The 13164-nt window shown below is 46.7% G+C and overlaps 1 protein-coding gene across 3 annotated transcripts in view; it reads right to left on the reverse strand.

The window, feature by feature from the left end:
- Window positions 1–13164, reverse strand: part of LOC135204146 (molybdopterin synthase catalytic subunit-like) — a 129113-nt gene that overhangs the window by 73590 nt on the left and 42359 nt on the right. For 2 of the 3 annotated variants that reach the window (XM_064234165.1, XM_064234166.1), the window contains exon 2: window positions 3355–3623. The exons of the other annotated variant lie outside the window; for it this stretch is intronic. The gene's annotated coding sequence lies outside the window, so the exon portion shown is untranslated. The remainder of the gene's footprint in view (window positions 1–3354; window positions 3624–13164) is intronic. 3 annotated transcript variants of the gene reach the window in all.

Below are 13164 nucleotides of genomic sequence, written 5' to 3' on the forward strand. Positions count from 1 at the left end.
GAACAAGACTGCCCAGAAGTCTTCGTAACTGCCTGGTGTACTAGGCGGTCACTGTCCTCAGCTCTCCGCTTTTCCACCGCAGTGTCCACCATCTCTCTGGAGAAGAGAGAGGAGGAACCCAGCAACAGTCCGTTGTGTAGACCTAACGTCACCTCTCAACCGGCCGCTCTGGTTACGCGAGTAAGGACTGCGTCCCGTCTCCTCAAAACCAGGTTGGTCCACAGGTTGGCCGTCTGGTGGGCGAGGTAGGAGACTTGGCAGAGTCTCCCGAATGCCAAGTCCTCCTCAGGAACGATAGCTCCTGAGGAAGCTGCAACTCTGGGTACCGTGAGGGACCACAGATCCAGCCAGGAGACAGCCTGGAAAGCTGCCATGGCAGTGGATTCCAGGACCGATGCCTCTTGCTACAAGAACCAGAGGTTCTCATACAGCAGGTGATGAAGAGGCACTCCCCGAGTTAGACGAGCTAGCTCCGGGTCTACCTGCTTGGTCGGCAATGGGTCTACAGATGACACGTAGAAGCGCTGCTGATGAGGCAGAGGAGGGGGAAGCGTCTTGTCGAACCTGCTGGCTCTGAGTGACTCCTCTTGTCCGGAGAAAAGGGCCCGCATTTGGTCCAACACACCGTCAGCCAAGGAAGACCGGGGTAGTCCCACCGTCGATCTGGGTTCCTTCTTAGGACCCCAGAACGACTCCAGCCTCGATGGAGGGTCAGAAGGAGCAACCACTGATCCTTCCCTGAGGTGGTTTTGCTGACGAATCAGCGCAATGACCTCTGCAAAAGACCTCTGTATCTCGGGGGTGATCGCGTCCTGAGGAGATGGACCGTCAGATCCATCCAGGCCAATCACTTCCCGAGACACTCTTCCTTCAGGAGGAAGAACCTCGCCAGACCCCTCGTGGTCTCCTCCATCCACTTGAGCGTACAACCTGTTTGGTCCTAGGACCGAACCAGGCTCGTAGGCTCTCGTGGCCGGACCATAAGGAGTGCACTCCTCATGGTCACTCCTGTTTGCCTTGCTCTTCCCTGTGTAGCCGAGGAGGTTGAAGGGACAGGTGAGGAAGACCTGATGCTCCTACTCTGCCTACTAGCAGAGCTGGCAGGCTGGGAGGACTACAGGCGATCGTGCTGCAGGTCTGGACCAGCGGTCTCCCTGCAGAGAAATGCTGGACCAAGGACTGTAGCATCTGTCTCATGCGTCGGGGAGCTCCTACCAGCCGTGCGAGCCGTCCGATCCCCGTGGGAGTGACAGTCGGGTGACTGGTAGTGTCTGCTAATGTGGTGAGATCAAGCACCGTCCTCATGACGCACCACGGTCCCAGAAGCAGCCGAGGCTGTTCCTGGTGACGGGGGGGACCTCTTCCCAGCCTCAACACGTGAACAGTCTAGTGGGACAGTCACATCAACCCTGGGAACTGGACGATCGCTGCACAAGCAATCACTGGTCTGGCGAGAGTCACCTGAGCGACTCTTACCATCCTGACGGTGAGCGTACTCAGTTGTCTGGTTCCTGGCTGCCTGATCACCAATAGGTGACCGTACACTCGGTGACACGAGCAGCCAAGACGGTTCCCGGTCTGGAGGTGGAACCTCTGGAGCCGGGAGCAGAGGTACCAGCGGTGGCTGGTACCTCCAAGGTCCCCATCTTCTTCCTTGAGGAAGGAGAGATGGGCCCTGTTCCCGGAGGAATGGGAGAACCAGCAGAAGACCCACCTGTCCCGCTGGAGTGAGACAGACCGAGACAGACCCTTAGAAGTCTCTGAGCGAGACTTCTTGTGGGGGGGGGGGTGTACCTTCTTCTTCCTCGGCTGGGGGGCCTTGGAATTCGAAGGGAAAGAGGCGGCAGAAGATGAAGATGAAGACGAAGACGACGACAACAACTTCCTCTTCTTCCTGGACTTCTTCGCCAACTTCCTCAGGACAGCAGACAGGTCTCCCATCCAGGCTGGAGCTGGAGCGGTTGCGGTGGCAACGGGGCCCAACTCCACCTCGCCAGAAGGACCTGCGGGAGCGGCAGCACTTCCACAGGCAGGAACAGGGGCAGCAGGTACAGCAACGGCAACAGGAGGGCGATCCAAGGGCAAGCTCTTTGGGCACTCGAAGTCAGGGGGAGGAGCAAGGACAGCAAAACCAGGTGGAGGTGGAACCAGCTCCCTCCGGGGCACATACGGCAACGGGCTTGTACCGCAGCCGAGAGGGTGACAATGGTCATGTGCTGAGTATACACCAGGTGAGGAGCAGCAGCATTACTCGGTGTCGACACAGTCGAAGTCATCCTCGTCTCCACCCCGTGAGTGGCTGGGGCTACAGCAAGATAATGGATGAGCCCCTGAATACTCGGAGTTCCTGGAAGGCTCAGCGAGCGCCACACCTGGTGAAGATCCCCACCCGAAGAGGCAGACATACCTGAGGAAGCAACAGTTGGGTTAAGGGGGGGTTCCTGTTCGCTCAGCGGGGGAAGGATCCCACCCTGAGCGGACAGAAGACCCCGAGTACAACTCCAGGTTAGGGTGTCGCCCTCCTTCCTCTGCACTCAACAAATCGAGTGAAGAGGCAGAGGGGGACACGTCCCCCATAGGGGAGAGAGCCATACACGGGAGCCGACGAGGAGGGAAAGAAGATGACGTATCAGTCACCAGAGGTGTCAAGGGGGAGCTTTCCGACGACACCTTGGCGGCGCTACGTGGCTTCTTCCTCTTCTCGTACAGCTCCCACTGCTCCTCCGACCAAGAGACACAAATATCACAGGTTAAGGACTGAGAGCATTCATGCCCTCAGCACCTAGTACACAATGGATGAGGGGCCACGACATCGCTGGACCTGAAAGCCCAACACTTACGGCCTCCCACTCCAGGCCACATACTCAGGTTGGATGGGGGGCGCGAGGGCTTCTCCGATTCGTGGGACTGCATGTCCAATCCAGCGATGCAATTCCCCAAATAATAAATAACAATAAGAGTACTTACAGTCACTTCACACTAGTATTCTAAGAAACAGGTTGAAAAGTAAGTAGGCTTGAAACAATCTCACGACAGAGGCGGGCAGAGAGGCGAGCACAAGTTTTCTTCCGACGGCGGTCGAAAGCAAAGTGGTATGTTTACCTCCAATCGGGTGGGACTCCCGACCATCAGACAAGCAGTTACTGCCAAACTACCTTGTTAGTAAATCTTACGACCGGTCCAGCTGGAGCTGAATAGTAATTCCTTATGTAAAGGACCGATGGTTTGTATAATGTGTCGGAACAAATACTTTATCTATTCTCTTACAGCTATCCAAGTCAAGAATTAGCCTTATAAACTTACAGCCTATGGCTGTTAAAACTAGATTTTATTACCAATAACCAACAAATTTACCTCCACTAATCGGTGGGATTATGGCAACTTCGTCTCCTGTAGAAAGTGTTAACCCTTGGCCAGGCTCACAGTATTGCTGATTATGAGAGAGAATTACACTGTCCTTGATACTAGAGATTTCACCAAATGACCGAACAACTTGTGATAAGAGCTCCTCAGGGGTGGTGTTCACAGGAACAGTTAGAATGGAACGATCAACTCCTGCTAAGTCTCTAGCACTAGCAAAAAATAGGATGTTAACTGATACCTCACTTTCCGTCATTTGACCTCTGTTGAAAAAAAAAAAAACTTTTAAATAAGCTGTTCAGATCTTTCCTAGATAGTGACCCCCACGAGTTGTAACTTTTGCAGCATGTTCACTACAAGCCCATTGGGGATTACTGTAAAAACATAAACAAAAGACTGTAAATATCATCAAGATAATAACCCTTAAGAAATATCAGTCCTAGATAATGATACCAGAAAACCCTTTTTGGAGGTCACTATCTAGGAAAGATCCCCGGCTGTTCTAAGAAATAAAGTTCATATTAAACATAAACTACATGGTATGACTACTTTTACACTAAATATTTTAATGATGAATGACAGCAGTTAACCAAAGAAATGCAACGAAATTCATCGACTAACTAAAAAAATGAAACTAAATTTATCGACAAGAACTCACTTTGGAAAGGTACCTACAAAGATCCAATACCTACCCCACACCAGTATATTTCAATAAGATTTTTACCATCAAATAAGAATGTTTATTGTTGTGTATCTAATTAATACATTGTCTAAAATCCATTTCTTTATGAAAATAAAAAATGTGTAAGTCTGCAACTTCCATACATTGAAAATGCAAAATTTAAAGTTAACTGTATGTTTCAATGATAAAAACTACCCATTTAAGAATATGAACAAATCTTCCCTTTCAAGTTAAGGAAAGTACACTATCCAACCAGTTAAATAATCCTAATAGTACTGAATTTCATTTACAGACCTGAAATGTATAATAATCAGAGTGGCCTGGAAAAGGTCACTCAAGTCAGGGATAGAGGTTTGTAGTTATGGAATATCATCCCCATTACTGGGGTGTTCCATCATGAAGATAAATATCTAATGAGTGATCTTCATTCTCCTTCAACTTAGGCATTTTCTGGCAGAATTCCCATCTGGACAAGATTTTTCTCTAAAACCCTATAGCCCACAACTCAACTAACTCAGCACTCCTCTCTCCTAAACATCACTATCTGAGAATTCAATATATTTTCCATTTTCTGTAGATTACACAATGTTGACAACTACATAAACTTCTGAGAACCCGGAAAACATCATTTAGCCTTCCTGCACTGTTGCTAAACCACTCTATTGCACAGGAGACCAGCCAGGACACTCCTAGCTTCACTGCAGACCAACAAAAATGATATTGTTATGATACAATAAAGTTTGTTCATACTTACCTGGCAGATATATATATAGCTGTATTTTCTGAAGTCCGACAGAATTTTAAAAACTTCCGACACACGCAGTGGTCGGCCAGGTGGTTAGTAGCCATTCCCGCCGCTGGGAGGCGGGTATCAGGAACCATTCCCATTTTCTATTCATAATTTTTATTTCCACTGTCCCCTGAGGGGAGGTGGGTGGGTACTTGATTATATATATCTGCCAGGTAAGTATGAACAAACTTTATTGTATCATAACAATATCATTTTGTTCATGAAACTTACCTGTCAGATATATATATAGCTGAATCCCACCTTTGGAGGTGGGAAGGGACAGAATAGAAGGATTTTGGGAAACAAATGCATGCAGATGATTTACATCTTGGTTCCACCTGTTAGCATAGCGTGACTTCGTGATTACTGTCACCCAAGTCTGCTTCTGCTTTACTAGAGTTGCCAGCGAGGTAGAGACCTATAAAGCTGGTGCACTACCAGATGATCTGTCAACGGGGGCGGGGCGTGACCACAATGTAACTAGACCATATTGACCATACCATGAGGGCTAAGAAGTAAAATAAATATATATATATAAATACATATATCACCACCTGACCAACCTAGCAAAAGTTAAGGTGTGTTAACTAAGGCTTAAGAGTTAAGAGTCGCCGTTGTCGGCGACTCAACAACTAAATTAAGAGCTCTTCCTAACCATTTTCTACAGGATAGGATGAGTGGTACTTCTTGCCCCCAAGATTGTGTCTGCAGACACGTATGGCCCTAGCGAGCAGCAGATCTCATATGCCATCTTCACATCTCGCAGGGAGTGTGAAGTGAACACAAGAGTTGCTTCGCTAAAACATGGTACTCAGGATGTTGCTGAGTGCCATGCTCTGTTGAAATGCTTCCGAGGCCGCGCCCTCACCTCGTGAGCATTCAGATAAAAAGATTTCAAATCTTTGTGCAAACACAAGAAGGAGCATTTTTGAAAGAACTCCTTAACACTAAAGCCAGGGTGTTCTTCGATATGGGCAAGTCTGGTCTTTTTCGGAACACTGCAGATTGCCCGAATGACTTCGACTTTCTTGAGTTTTATGTAGATAAAACTTGAGAGACCCGACAGGGCACAGGACTCTCTCTGGCTCCTGCCCACTAACTTGTGCCATCCTTGCTTCCAAGCTCCTGGCCCAAGGACAAAACGGGTTTCCATTCTTAGGCCACAACGGAAGGCTTAGAGAGCACACCGCCTTGTGTTCTCTAAAGCCAAAACTTGTGACGATGGCTTAAAATCTCACTAAACCCTCTTTTTCGTGTCTAGGGTGGTTAGAAGAAGGCCTTCCTGATCCCATGCAAGAAGTTAACAGGTAGGAGAGGTTCGAATGCTTTGACATCAAGAACTTCAGACTACGTCTAAGTTCCATATTGAAAGCTTCGATCTGGACATGCACAGTCAGTCCGCCTGTACTAAAGTCAGGTGACCGACCAGTTGACCAGTCAGACGAATCAAGGACAGCAAGGCTGTACCCTGAAGACCATAAGGCACTATTCTTCGCTGAAGGATGAGTGTCTGGACTGCCTGGGCGATTCAATCTAAGCAACCCTTGGGGGTGTATCAACGCAACCCAACGTCGTCAGCGAATCAACTCCTGACTCGAGCTTCTGGTGCAGGAGAAAGGAGCAAAAAGGCGATTCAGTCCCGAAGGAAGAATGCCTGACAGTCCAACCTGGTCTCATGTTACACGATTATCGGGGGTGTATAAACGCAACCGACTTCATCAACAAGAAACTCAGGGCTACTATATGTCGCCTGATCTCGCACGAGTTGTCTGACTCCGAGAAAACAGGGAATGATGAGACAAAAGTAGATGGTGAGCGAGTTTCGAGATTCCACAGAACTCAAAGATCGTGAAGGGCTTTGTTGTTTGACAGACGCAAATCTCTGAGCCCAAAGGCCGTCAACAACATATTTGCGTATTCTTTAATAGTTGTGACTGCCAGCTTATCCCATTCTTCAGACGGAAATGGAAGACGGTAATCTTATTCCTGTCAACATCTCGATAGTCTGAACGTAGTCAGACTCAGAGCGGAGAGGTTATAGGTACCTTTCGAGTTAGAGTAGACCGACTCTCTCGGAAAAGGTCCTTGGAAAGTGAACTAGGAAGTATGTGACCTCTGTGAATCCAGGATCCTGAAGGCCAACATGGGGCGATCAGCGTCATTGTCGCTCCCTGTGACGTCATAAATCCTCTTATTACATTTCCTAAGCGAATGAAAAAGGGGAAAAGAGACTAAACATCCATCCCCGTTCAATATCATAGGATGGCGTTTAATGGTACGATCCGGATCGAGAATAAGGGAGCAGAGAAGAAGAAGCCTCTTCGTCCTCAACATATCGAAGAGAAGAATGAAAGGGCGTCCCAAAAGTCTCCACAACTCTCAACTTACTTCTAAAGAAAGATTCCGCTCGGAAGTCAATAGTTGCTGCCGTCGATCGAGACGATTCGTACGGACTTTTGCAATCCTGTAACGAACCTCTAGAGGATCGTTACATTCTACGCCTGTTATTATAATAGGCTCTTTCTCGTAAACTCGAACAGGGACCGAGAGAAGATACTTTTTAAGATATGAGAGAGCTGTGGAATATCAGAGTTGATCTGGACCACTGTTCCCAAAAACTCGTTTCGAGGACTGGAGGACTACCGAATCGCTTTTACTTCTTTCAGATTAAGATCCAGGACATCTGAAACCCTATCCAGATGTCCGGCACCTTCTTTCTATCACCTCAGGTGATAGACGCACTGAGAGATGTTCAGAATCATTCCTAGATCTTGAATAATATTTCAGTTTCCCGGTAGGAAAAAACTGTGGTCTGAATTGCAGTCTATTCGGGGAAACAAACTTCTTCAGGAAGGAAATGGTCCCCAGCAAGCTCCTCCATTCCCTCCCCGAGTATGCTTACTTCCCTAATAAGTCTGCGCTTTGCCTAAGCAGGAGAGCATATAAAAGTGCAATGTTGCGGTAGACTCGTAGTTCTATACCGTGCGGTAACGAGCACCGAAAGGATTAAGAGATAACTCTGTTGAACATAGTAAGGCAAAACGAATGCAACATTTATTCATTCACGTAAGAAATCCCCTCAATCTTAGGCTAAAGTCCGTGATTGTAGGACAGAGATACAGTTTGTCAGTCAATCCCGCAGGAGAGACGTAACCGCCAGCACAGAGATACGGTTAGTCAGTCAATCCCGCAGGGAGAGAGAGTTTGTAACCTACAGCGCATGACAGCGCACGATCTGTTACTGGCTCGGTTGGACTGGAGGACAGACACAGCGTGACAGCAGCAGCCAGCAGCTTACGAACGTCGTCTCTTAACTTTATGTCTGGGTTGCCAGCTACCCTATTCTACGAAGAAATATGTCCGTTATTTTTTGAGCAGAAAGACTCTCAAGCTGGTATATTTAAGCGAAACAGAAAACGCTAAATATATAGATGCGTTTGTGTCGTCAGAACACTACCATACAACGGTAAAAGATAAATCGGAAACTCCTGGAAGGCTGCAGGGAGTAACGATTAAATGTCCTTAAAATAGACAATAGACCTCTCGGTTGCCATCTGAAGAGGTAACTACAACAAGCGTATATGACTTGAACCAACCAGAAGTAAAATAACGCAAGGCAAAATATGAAATTATATCACAATAAAGTTTGTTCATACTTACCTGGCAGACATATATATAGCTGAATTCGGAAATACAGCTACATACATATCTGACAGGCAAGTTTCATGAACAAAACTTAAGAGAATCGAAGCAGTCAGCTCAAGCTTCTTATGTTATTGGACATAAGCGTTCATTGACGTAGTCTACAAGTCTATTTCTTGTACGAGTCTGCGAATGACGAATGAGAGCTCTTCCGAATCTTGTCAATAAGAGCTTATTCGCTTACGCAATATCAAGTTAATGAGATGTTTGTCAATGAGAACTAACCCATTTACGGGACAAAGAGATATTTTGTAAGAGCATGAGGGGATACCCACTTACTTGACAAAACGATAGTATATTGTCAATGGGGGAAAGTCACTGAATTGACAAAACGTAATCCAGGAAGTCGAGCATTTTATTTTTCCGATTCCCATCTCAAACGAGGAAGGGGCAAGAATCCTGTTAAGAGACTGAGCTTACGGCAGGTAGAACGACGATGTTCAATTCGGCAGCGTAGTCCCGACTAGAAACTAACAAAATCTATCATCTGAAAAACCCTTTCAGATGGGCTAAAAAGCTTGCAAAATTATCCTGGGAAGAGGAAGAAACTCTCCAACCAGCTTCCTCTCCCGTATCACAACTAATGCCTGCTAAAGCTTAAAATTTATTGGCAGTATGGCAAAGGAAGTCCTGTCTTGCGCTTTCCTGAAGAGCGTCCTTTTGATGAGTGCCTTTGCAAGAATCCTACTGAACGTTGCCGAGAGTCCTGACGTGCAGGACATCGAGCCTTTACATAACCCGTAACTGCCTTATCGCAAAGTCTTGACTGCGGTAGAGAAAACGAGATCTTCCCTTGAGCTTTCCTTAACTCTATCCACCTTTGCGAAAAGCAATATAATATTGACAGAGACCTCTTGAATTCACGAAACCCGAGGTCTTGCTGGGTTTCGAAGACGAAGTTGTCTGTTCACTTTAAGCTTCCTCCGAAGCACTGCTTACTTCACATTCTTTGCATGTGAGGTATAAGGTATCACCGAAGGTAGAGGTAAAAATTCTTGAGGCCCAAATCGTAAACAAGAGCTTGAAGAGTTCAACAGAAACGTTCAGCCAGGCGACACACCTGGCGTGCGCTGGCGCGCGCGCTCGGCGTCCACTGGCGAGCAGCGAGCACGCTCGGCGTCCACTGGCGAGCAGCGAGCACGCTCGGCGTCCACTGGCGTGCGCTCGGCGTCCACTGGTGCGCGCTTGGCGTGCACCCGCGCGCTGCCTCCCGTCCAAGCCGAGCGTCAAAAGAAGCGTGCAGAAAAGCGTCACGCTCCTGACAGGCGTCAAAACAAGCGAGAGAAACTGCCTTCAGGGAAAAGCGAGATACATCCGGAGAGAATCCGACTGCACGAAACAGTCTCAGGAGAAGGATTGATCGTGTGAGAATACGAGGGGCGAGGGAACGCGTTCTTATTCTCAGTAACAAAGCTCGGACGTCCGCTCTCAAAAGCGTCCTGCTACTAAGACTTCTTTTTCATATTTCTCGGTGGAAAGACGTACACGTGATCAGGCGACGTTCGCCTTCTTACTTCTCACTGGAACGCATAACGAGAGAGAGAGGACGTGAAGCGTCCTCTTCTATAAAGCTTCTATTTAGAGGGCGCGAGTCCTTCCGAAAGCTCCAACCCCTGCGCGGGGAGGACGCTTCGGAGGACGAGAAGCAACCCTTCAGGATTCATGCACGTGCACGCACTTAGGCAGTCTGGGGATTTCATCAGAAACTGCGAAGGCACGCCAGATCGGTGGGGGTTCCTCGTAACCCTCCTTCGGCTTTCGACATGCTCTCTCCGGGTCCTGGGAGTCAAGCAGAGGTCCCGGCCCTAGAGGCGGAAAATTAAGGCCGATCTGACGCACCCTCCACCACACAAGGGGCACTGTCACTGCACTTAGCCACTTCACTATTGCTCTCTAAAGCAAGCACTTTTGATTCTAAGATACGAATCGAAAGAGTATTAGAGAAAGGGCAATAACCTCTACAGACACTGTTTAGGGCCCGAAGGCGACATTACAGGGTTATGAGAAACAATAACAGAAGTAGCACTCTTCACAACAATGAAGGAGAGCGATCACCTCTCGCAGACATATTCATAACCCATAGGCCATACTACAGGGTTAGGCAAAAAAAAAAGTCTACAGGAAGGTTAGCAGGTTCACTACCCTGACTTTTGTTTACTGATTAATCATACGTTTTCCTTACGGAATTAGACATGTTTACTGATTAATTGCGTACATACGAATCATACGTCTTCCTTACGGAATTAGACAAAGTCTCACACTCCTTACATGACAAATCTCAACAAAGAAGCAAGACTCATACCCCTCGTGCATACCAAGTGCGGATCTACCGAAGCTTTCGGTAGCCACACCCTATCTTTGCAGACAACACCCTCTGAAACTAGCCTAACTAGATTCAGATATCTTATGCAAAAATGAATCAAAATCAAATCAATTTAAGATAGCGTATGCCTAGCCACAAATCCAAGTAAATAAATTAAAAGACAATTAGGATACTTAGCGGCAATGAAGTTTCCAAAATCTAAGACGGAGGTACTGGAAACAGGTGTTTCTAGCACCGGCGACAGAAAAATTATGAATAGAAAATGGGAATGGTTCCTGATACCCGCCTCCCAGCGGCGGGAATGGCTACTAACCACCTGGCCGACCACTGCGTGTGTCGGAAGTTTTTAAAATTCTGTCGGACTTCAGAAAATACAGCTATATATATATCTGCCAGGTAAGTTTCATGAACAAACTGGTTATTCAACACTAACTCCATCAAAGTGGCCAAACAGCCTTACATCCTTCACACTTTTCGTTGTTCACTTTTCTGGTTCAAATCCATGTTGAACAAAAATCAAAAACACCAAAGAGGTTCCAACTGGGTCAGTCAGAGCATAGCAGAATGTCTTGCTTACACTGCAGCTGAAGAAATCTTTGCTAAAGACAAGTGAGTGGATGTTTTCACCCTACCTCACGCAACTACATGTAAATCAACTGAACCTTAGGCTAGCAGCTTAACAAGGTTACCAAGTTTCAACAACCAATGCCAGCTTGTAGTATTCCCGTAGGAACAAATACAAATTCACAAATAACTCCAAGCCAGCATGTCTCCTTTTCACCATAGTGAGCATACATATGGTTACACAAAATAATATAACAAGAAATGATATTGTTAAGATACAATAAAGTTTTGTACATACTTACCTGGCAGATATATACTTAGCTATAGACTCCGTCGTCCCCGACAGAAATTCGAATTTCGCGGCACACGCTGCAGGTAGGTCAGGTGATCTACCGCCCCTGCCGCTGGGTGGCAGGAATAGGAACGATTACCGTTCTAGAACCAGATTTTCTCTTCCACCTGTCTCCTGAGGGGAGGTTGGGTGGGCCATCAATCGTATATATCTGCCAGGTAAGTATGTACAAAACTTTATTGTATCTTAACAATATCATTTTTGTACATGGAACTTACCCAGCAGATATATACTTAGCTGATTGACACCCTTGGTGGTGGGAAAGAGACAACTATTTACTGAATAGACAGGTAAACAACATACGTTGTAGGTAATAAATAAATAAAAATGATATTGTAATGATACAATTAAGTTTGTTCATACTTACCTGGCAGATATATATATAGCTGTATTTTTCCGAATCCGACAGAAATTTAAACACTTACGACACACGCAGTGGGAGTCAGGTGGTTAGTACCCATTCCCGCCGCTGGGAGGCGGGTATCAGGAATCATTCCCATTTTCTATTCATAATTTTTTATTTCCACTGTCTCCTGAGGGGAGGTGGGTGGGTACTTGATTATATATATCTGCCAGGTAAGTAGAACAACTTAATTGTATCATTACAATATCATTTTGTTCATGAAACTTACCTGTCAGATATATATAGCTGAATCCCACCTTTGGAGGAGGGAGTAAACAGAATAGAAGATTTTAGGAAACATATATATGCAGATAATTGATATCTTGATCCTTACCTGTTAGCATAGCTGACTTCGTGGTTACTGCCGCGTAAGTCTGCTTGTGCTACTAGAGTTGCCAGCGAGGTAGAGACCTATATAGCTGGTGCACTCCAGCCTGATCTGTCAACAGGGGCGAGACCACGACGTGACCTAGACCATTGCACCATACAAATGAGGGCAACGAAGTAAAAACCAAACCACCTGGCGTAGCCTGCCAAAAGTATCCCACATAGACTAAGCTAATGGAAGGGAGATCCGCCGCAGGCGGTCAACCCCACAACCATAACACAAGTTAAAAACTCCCCTAAACCATTAAAGGATAGGATGAGCGCTACCTCCTGCCCCCAAAACAGTGTCTGCAGCGACGTATGGTCCGAGCGAGTAACAATTTTCGTATGTTGCTTTCACCTCCCGCAGGTAGTGTGAAGCGAACACCGAATTGCTTCGCCAATAAGTGGCGCCCAAAATGTCTTTGATTGCCATATTTTTGTGAAAAGCCACCGAAGTAGCACTAGCCCTCAACTCGTGGGCTTTCACTTTCAGAAGCTCCATGTCACTTTCACTACACTTTTCATGGGCTTCCTTAACCGTACTCCTTAAGAAGAACGCCAGTGCATTCTTCGACATCGGAAGATCTGGTTTTTTCACAGAGCACCACAAGTTCTCCGA

The sequence above is a fragment of the Macrobrachium nipponense genome, chromosome 44 (assembly GCF_015104395.2).
Source record: "Macrobrachium nipponense isolate FS-2020 chromosome 44, ASM1510439v2, whole genome shotgun sequence".
NCBI lineage: Eukaryota > Metazoa > Arthropoda > Malacostraca > Decapoda > Palaemonidae > Macrobrachium > Macrobrachium nipponense.